Source organism: Gastrolobium bilobum, unplaced genomic scaffold (assembly GCF_033153095.1).
Source record: "Gastrolobium bilobum isolate Gb01-03AN ecotype WA unplaced genomic scaffold, APGP_CSIRO_Gbil_v1 utg9887, whole genome shotgun sequence".
Lineage (NCBI taxonomy): Eukaryota > Viridiplantae > Streptophyta > Magnoliopsida > Fabales > Fabaceae > Gastrolobium > Gastrolobium bilobum.
Genome location: NW_026899295.1, coordinates 446,042 through 455,233, shown reverse-complemented (window position 1 = coordinate 455,233; position 9,192 = coordinate 446,042).

Sequence of the window (9,192 nt, the reverse complement as noted above, 5' to 3'; positions counted from 1 at the left end):
TGTGTGGTTTTGCCCTCCTACCTTGTATAGATCGAGATAAAGCAAGACACAAATTTGGACACTTCTGGAGGTTTCACTTGCCCATTTGTGCCTCTACTGCCCATAGCTTGCATCCTCATCAACTCTTATTTACTTGTTAATCTTAGGGCTTCTACATGGTCGCGTGTTTCTATATGGTTGGCACTCGAAGTAATTGTTTATATATTAAATGGTCGAAACCATAACTCTCTAAAAGATGCAATTTTTGTGCCAATAATTCACGTGGTTAATACCTATCACAAATCCAAACCTGGCCTTTGCTTACTTTCAAGGCACATTCCAATAGTTCAAACATCAGCATGTGGAGCTTTAATTGCAGCTTAAGCCAAAGAAAATATTGAAGCTTCACTACTTGTTTATCTAATCCCTGTGAAGGAAATGCATTTCAAGAAGAATTTTGTAAAGCATATCCACCTTGAGGACAAGGTGTTTGTGAAAGGGAAAGGGGATGATACGCGTGGACTGGCTAAGCAAAGGGGTCAAAGGGATGAAAAAGCCCAAGATGATGAAAATGTTGTTGTGGATTGGGAGGAGCAACTGATGGGCCACCAAATGAGCCCAAAGACCATATGGTCTAGGAGGACCAGAATGAAGCCTAAGTGGATGAGGTATTTACTGGTGTGATGACTAGTGCTTAGTGCTATAAGGGAAAGTCTAAAGGGTTGTTAGCTGGTGTGAGCAATCAGATGTGATTGTTAATTTGTTGGATTCTATTTTTGCTGTGTATTGCTGCGTGTATTTTCTGTTGCGTGCTTTTTGTTTGTAGAGCATGTGTGTTTTGTATAAGACTGAGCTTTTCCTTGAATAATATGGAGAAGTTTATCAGTAACCATTTTTGTGGTTGAGGAGGTGACCTCCCCTCGAAGAGATGCCTCTATTTTATTTTTTTATCGTTTTGTTTATCTGCTCCCATATCAATTTCACGCTAGTAAAGACGAAATGCCAAAGGGTGGTGCAAGATGGGGTCTCTACATATTCTGTTTTCGAGGTATGTTTCCTTTTTCACATCATGCTTTTTCTTTTCTTTTTATTCAAATTTGATGGACTGTAGCTCATCATCAGATTTTGATGTGATTATGATGCATCATAAGTCATTGTGTGTGATGTCATATAGCATAGAGAAAAGTAAATGATTGAGTGAAAAGCTATACTAGTGACCACAATGAATTCAGCTTGTTCACTGGCTACTTTTCTTGTTGAGTTACTTCGAACAAAATCTATTATTAGTGTATTACCCGTGTGACGCATGAGAGAAAAAAGAAATCAATTTGTCTATCACGTAAAAATTAACGTAAATTGTAAAAATATGTCGTTGCATTTTATTTAAATTAATACTATGAGATACCTAACTCAAACTTTTTGTATATGTAGAATTGGTAAATATTTGAGTTAGTACGTTTATTTTTCTAACAAACACTTCATAGTTGAAATTGAATATGGTAATTCAAAAGACCATTCATTAACTTAATTGCATATGTGTAAATAATTATTCACAAACAAAAAATGTGTTGACGGGCAAACCCGCCCAAGCGTGGTGCGTCGGCCCTCCTGGCGGAGCCCATTTTGCTATCTTCAAGTGTCAGCATTTTATATCAGCATATAATAGGCTTTTATATTTATCTATACAAAAAAAGTTCTTATAGTTGCATCTAGATTACTATCTATTTATGCCTCTAAATCGACTTTTTCATGTATGTATTTGTGACATATAGTAAATGATGAGTTGACAAATTTTTGAGTTATTACGTTTAATATTCTAACAAACACTTCATAGTTGAATTTAAATGTGATAATATCAAAAGACCATTCATTAGCTTAATTGCACAAGCATAAATAATTATTCACGAAATTCACATTATATAAGCATATATTTAATGCATCGTATTTAATCTCAATAATACTATAACTATACCAACAATAATTTGGTGAATAATATGAAAAGTCAGCTACTCACTGGGTTAGAAACCAGTGTTACTAAAATCGGTCCGGTTATTAACCTGATCAAGGTATTGGGTCACTGGTTTAACCGGTGAGTCATTGGTTAAATCGCATGACCCGGTAATTATATGAAATTCTATAATTTATATTAAAAAATTATAAACATACTCAAATATCTATAAAAAAAAGATAAAAATTTCAATTATTATAATATAAAAAATTAATAAATCACACACTATTATCCAATAAAAGATCAAACAAAAATATAATGATCGTGATACGAGCCTTCAGGTTCAATAAACGACATCTCTAGCTATAAATCAAATCAAAATTTCTTGCATAGTGCATAATTGAGATAATATTAGTGTTGTAAGTACATAACCTATGTAAGTCAATAAGCAAAAAATACTCAAATATGTCCATTATGTTCTTTTTTTTGGACCGGGCCACTGGTTTTCACAAAAATCGATCGGGTCGCATCGGTTCTGATGCACTGCTGGTCTGTTGCTTCACCCGAACCGATTATATGATCGGTTTATCGGTTTCCGACTCGATCTAGTCAACTCGGTCTGATTTTATCAACATTGTTAGAAATTAACAACTAATCATAAATAGCATTAAAATAATAATATATTGCGAAACATTGAATGATAATTCCTTTTAATAGAGTAATTAATAAGAATAAATATTTTTTTAAGTTCAAACTCTACTCTACAACGTATATAAAGTTATGTACCTGATGGCTTAGTGATTACTTAACAGTCCACCAAACTTTAAGTAAATATAAGAAGACGAGTTTGTTGTATAAAGAAGGATTTATTATATAATAAATATAAGAAGAAAAATGTGTTGGCGGATGGGGTGGGCCGACCCTTTGGGCCGAGTCCATTTTGCCACCTCTAACTGTCAATATTTATATCAGAATGTAATAAGTTTTTATATTTATCCACACAAAAAAAAGATTGTTATAGTTGCGTCTAGATTATTAATATGCTTAACAATTTCCCATGAAGAAAGTAGAGAGAAACATTAAATACTGAACTATTTTCCTACTTATCAAGTTCAAGATACAAATTTAAAAGTTTGATTTTTAAATATTAAATATTTTCTCACCCAATAGACATAACAATAAATATTATTAATAGGCTTAACAATTTTCTTTATAGAAAGTAGTATGAAACATGCATTGAAGGTTGTGCATATTCTCCAAGTAATAGCTTCTAGTTATTCATTCACGACATAAGAATAAATATGTTATTTCTTATTTTTTAATTTAAATTTTAAATTTAAATTATTTTTTATGAACTATATTTATATTTTTATAATTTTAAATAGTTCATAAATGAAGGTGGGAAGGCATGCATGAATGATCAATCGAATTGAAATAAACATGTATTGATTATGAGAAAGATATCGTAGCTGGGTAGATAACCTGAAGCTCTGATTCTAGGAAACCAAGTATAACTCCAGGAATGAGTCCTTTTATACCCCCTCCATCAATACTAAGAACCGTAATTAGGTTTCCACGTTTTTGAGGAAGTAAGAAGGACTTCCTTGTTTCCATGAGCTCTAAGATTTATTAAGCTGGAGAGTAGGGATCAAAAGGGAGATATATGTAAATAAGCTTTTGAGGGAAATTAAAGTGAACTTCCAAGATGATACAAGAAGTAGGCCAACTAGGGTGAAGAAGAAGCCCTCGTGGATGATCGCATTTGTGTATATATAGTTATTGATGATCCAATACTTATTTGAATCCAACATGAATTAGGTTGCATTGTCAACCTCTTATATGCAAAAAAGATTGATATCATTTGTGCATCAATTGTGATGCTCCACCAATTCTTGATAGTTGATATATAATGAAAAACTCGTTTAGCTTACCCTGTTCATAATGGATATAAAATATGTTTGTAGGTTGCGCGTCCCGCACATCATTAGTCCCCAAAAAATTATTTCAGGGCAAAATAAGCAAACATTACATGTATGAATAGGTACACCTCACACACATGTAGTATTTAATACACTCAACAATGGTGGTTCCATCGACCTCTTAAATGAAGGACGTTAGAGGTTATGTCCTCAAACAAACACATATACCTTATACCAATGGGAATCTTTAAAGCAGTATCTGCATCAGAAGGAGTTTCTATTGAGAAGACAAAGAAGAACACTACTATTTGGAAGGAAGAGGTCCTGACATCTCACCAACTGACTAGAAAGTTACAACGATAGCATCCAATTTGCTCAAGAAAACCACATAAAAACTATGGTTATCTTAAGTTTGCACGCGGTAAATCATGCATTAATTTCCTGTATGTGTTGAGAGTGACTTTTTCCTGGTGGAATAAAAATCGAATCCTCCCATATCCTGAACTCGTTTCACTCATCTCCATTTTTCTCAGTAAATTAATGCATTTAATGATTCAAAGTGTATAAATTTAATCTACCTTTCAAATATAGATTATAATTTTAAAAAATATTTAAGTCAAAACACACACAAATATTTTAGAACAACATAACTTTGAATTACTCGTTGCACTAGAGGAAACGTCAAGCATAATTTTTCAGACAAGCCTAAAAATAAAATTTTAATATTTTAGTTTTAGTTTTTAAAAATAATAATATATCTCTTTTAGGAATAAAGAAAATAATTTTAAAAATTATTAATAACGTCTAAAACTGGGTGAGTATTGTATTGCAATTGAATGCGTATGTATTGCAGAAACTAATGGCACTTAATGATCAAGGGTCTGAAAGACATTATTGCTACTTGATATTTTTAAAGGTAAAATGAAGCAACTAAATGCATTGGGTGAAATAACGTGTAAATGGATTTGTTTAATGCTTCATAAAACTTATTTGTTTTACTAAACAAACAATTTCAAGCTCGATATTAGGCTCAATTATATAAATAAGAAAATATATATACATTAGTAAAAAATATTTAAATTGCTATTCTTTTACCTATTTATAAATTGTCTTTTAATTTAATCTTGTAAGTGTTAATGACAAAAATATTTGAGTAAGTCCTCCTAAAAATAACTTTATGGATAATGTTCAATATGCAACAAAAAATACTCGATTTCAAATAATTTTTCAAAACTGATTTTTTAATTTTTAAAATAAAAAATAAAAAAATCATGTTTGATAATGCATGTTTTGTAAAAATAATTCTAAAAATTATATGTATTTCTTATTTTTAAAATCAAATCTACTAAACATGTTTCAATTATTTCTGTTTTGTATTTTAACTTTTTAAACAAAAAAAAGAAACACAAAAAACATTCAATTCATTTAGTACTCTCCAAAATAGTTTGAAGAATAAAAAAAGTATAAGACAATCAAACTGGACCATAATTTCTAGCTTTCTAAAGGTGTGCATGACAACTTTTTCGGATTTTTTTTTTTTTTAATTTCTGTTCCCGAGAACAGAAATGGATAGAAAACTCGTTTGGTAAAACCAGTTTATTTTTTTGTTCCGAGAATGAACCGATTTAATTTTTGTGCTGGGGAATAGAAAAAAGAATCAAAAAATTTCTGTTTTTTTGTTCCCGGGCACAAGATGAGAAACACTTATTTCTCTCAATCACTCTTCACCACTATCATCATCATCATCACCACCACCATCATCCCGACACGACCACCGCCACCATTGTCGTCGTCGCCGTTGTACCACCAATGTCATCCTCACAACCACCAGTACCAAGACGACTATCCCACCGCCAGCATCATCACCGCGATGTCATCGTCACCACCTCCACCACGCCACCGTCATCATCACCATTATCACCTCCGCCGCCACCACCACCACCATTGCAGCCACTGTTGTCACCACGACCACCATGCCACTACCACTACAACCACCACGACGCCACCACTTCCACTACCATCACCACCACCACCATGCCCATCACCACATCATTGCAACTGCCACCACGCCACCATCACCAACCACCACAACTATCGCCACAGCCACTGCCGTCACCACCACCACCATGCCATCACCACCACCACCATGCCACCACCACCACGCCACCACCAACACCACTATCGCCGCAGCCACTGCCATCACGACCGTCACCACTACCACCATCATTGTCGCAGCCACTACCGTCACCACCATCGCCACCATGCCATCATCACGTCATCGCCATTGCCACCATCACCACCACCACGCCACCAACCACCACCACTATTGCTACCATTACTACCACCATCGTCGCAGCCACTGCTATCGATATCACCAATGCTGCCACCACCAGCCCCACCTCTACCACCACCGCTGCCGCCATATGAAAAGAAAAGTGATGATCTAAAAAAAATTTATGCTTAATAGGAATTATATTTTATTATATTATTTGTTGTGTTATCAAACACAATTCTCATTCTCAGAATAAAAATAGAACATGTTATCAAACACATTTTTTTTTTCTTAGAAACTGTTCCAAGGCACAGAAATAGAAAAGAATTGTTTCTTTTCAAAAATAGTGTCAGGGAATAGAATGGTTGTCATGCACACCCTAATTCTCTTTCCCCCTCTGCGTGTAGTTAGTACGTGATGTCTTCAATGAAAAATTAAATTAGTATTGAGTTAAAATTTATTTTAAAAATAAAAAATAAGCAATAATAATTATAAATATTTTTTATACCTTAATAATTTAATAACATGTAAAAATAAATATAATGACATTTTCATTTAATATATACAATAACTAATTTAAAAGGGCATCTAAAAATTATTAATACATAAAACAAAATAAAATCCTATAATTACTAAATTTTAAATAAGTATTTTTTTTGGTAATCTTAATAAGTATTTTTATTAGGGGCATATTATGCTCACAATTATTTTTCCTTTAGAACCTCTTATAACCATTTTTGTTATCGTTTGATGAAAATCAAATCAATGCTCTAACTTGATTTTGTTTTGTAACTGTTGGCTTAATTTTGATCTAACGATAATAAAAATGGTTGTAAGAGAAAAATGATCTTAAATATAATTTTTTATTATTATTCTTTATGAGATTATAACAATATTCAACACTTTTTTACTATATATTATCTTTGAATTATTTTCACAATAAATTTTTTGAAAGAAAAATGAATAAATTCAAACATACACTAAATATTATCTCTTAAGAAAAAAAACTTGTAATCATGTATGTTTAATTGAAACAACATAATTAGCATAATTAGTAATTATTTATTGGGTAAAGTATCAAACGAGTTTTAACAAAACAATAATTAATTAAATAATAGCCCATTTAAAGTAGTTCGATCCCTCCTCATCTTCTTGTCTTGAGTTTGATTACAAAATAAAATTACAGAAATTTATTAAATTCGTAAAAGAATAGTCTGGTTAGATCGGTACATAAAAAACACCACAAAATAAAACTCAGAAATTAATACAGCAATAAAAAAGAAATAGAGTCCACCATTATAGAAGTATGCATGAATATAAAGCATGTTCATAACAAAAGTCAGCATATATAAGCAAGTAAATATGTGAATTTTAAGTTCACACTATTCCCTATTTGAACCATCCATTTTCTAGATGTCTGAACACGCCAATTAATGAAACCGTGATCCGTTTTCTTGGGGATTTCTGAAAACGATCCAACTTGTGATGACTAGTTGAAACGAAAACAAAAGCGAGGAAGGGAAGTGATGCAAGGCTTTGCTATTTGGCCTAGGAATGGCCATGTTTTGGAAAAATGATTGAAGATATTGAATGGCTAATTAATATGAGAGGCAGAAAAAGCAAAAAAAATTCCCACACAGAAGGACATCTATGTTGTTCGATCGTGAAGTTTTTGTTTTGTACTACGATTTCTCTCTCTTATCTCGAAAATAAAAAAATGAAAAAAAGAGAGGAGAAATATAGAATATAATTTTGAGTGGTGAAAGTGAAGAGGAAGGTTCAATCCAACCAAATAATGCCTCCATGATTAAGATGTTGACCTTAACCATGCATGCATACAAAATTCCTTTATATGCTTGCACGTGTGTGTGGGTCTGTGACCACTCCCACCACCTAACTTTTTTTTTTTTTCTTTTTTTATCTTTCTTCTTCTTCTTATATATATATTATTCACGTGTCTTTCAGTGTCTATGACTATGACAGTCAATGTATGTATATATGGTTGTGGACTTTACGCATAGATATATTATATATACACACTACATAGTGTTGGCCACCGTCGGATAAAGGGGCTCACACTCACATGACCTCTCTTCCCTAAACGACATTGGTCCTTCTGTTTCTTTGAGCTTTCGTGTTCATCAATCAATGAATGGGTGAATGAATCATTCCCAACAGCTGGACGGTGATCGTGGCCCTCCCTCCCACTCTCTTTTTCAAGTAAATATTTTGCATTGTTTATGTGATTATACTTTATCATTCTTTGCACATGAGATCAACAAGTATTCGGATATTTGTTCATCAAGAAAAAAAAATGAGGGTGAATTTTATGATCTCTTCTTGGTGTCCTTAGCTTCAAATTTCATTATATATATACACACACATTATTATAAGGGATTTTTCACTTTTGGTTCCCCCCCTCAAAATTACTATATATTATTAATTACTTGTTTAAAGATGATATACACATACGAAAATTATAAATGTATTTTTTTTTTGTAGGCATAAATACATATATTTTATCAATCGAAAGCTTTACATTTGAATATAAAAAAGAATATTGCTCTTTAATATTTAAAATGAATATAAACTAACAAATTTTAAAATACTTCTTATATACTCTTTAATTACAATTGTTTTTAAATATTTTCCAATTTCTCACTGCATAATCATATTTTATTTTAAACACTCTTTATTATTGTTTTATTATCTTACAATGAAAATCTTAAAATAATTAGCCAATGTGCTCGTAAAAAGATATCAAAATTATCGTATTAGAATAATTGCGTCCAACTAAAGCGAGGTGATATGAAAGTGGTTAGACACAGATTTTTTATTACACTAGTCTTTTACCCCGTGCTTGCACGAAGATTCATATTTTTATATATTTTAGTTAATATTCAATAAATTAGCTATATAAAATATTAGTGTGACGGAATACTTGGATTTGATTGAAATTTAATCTTTTGAATAGTTTTTATGTTATTTTTTGTCATGATTGTGTAGTTTAAAGTGGAAGTATGAACTTTTAAATTATATTGCGTAAGAGATTATATCTTTTTTAATTCAGAAAA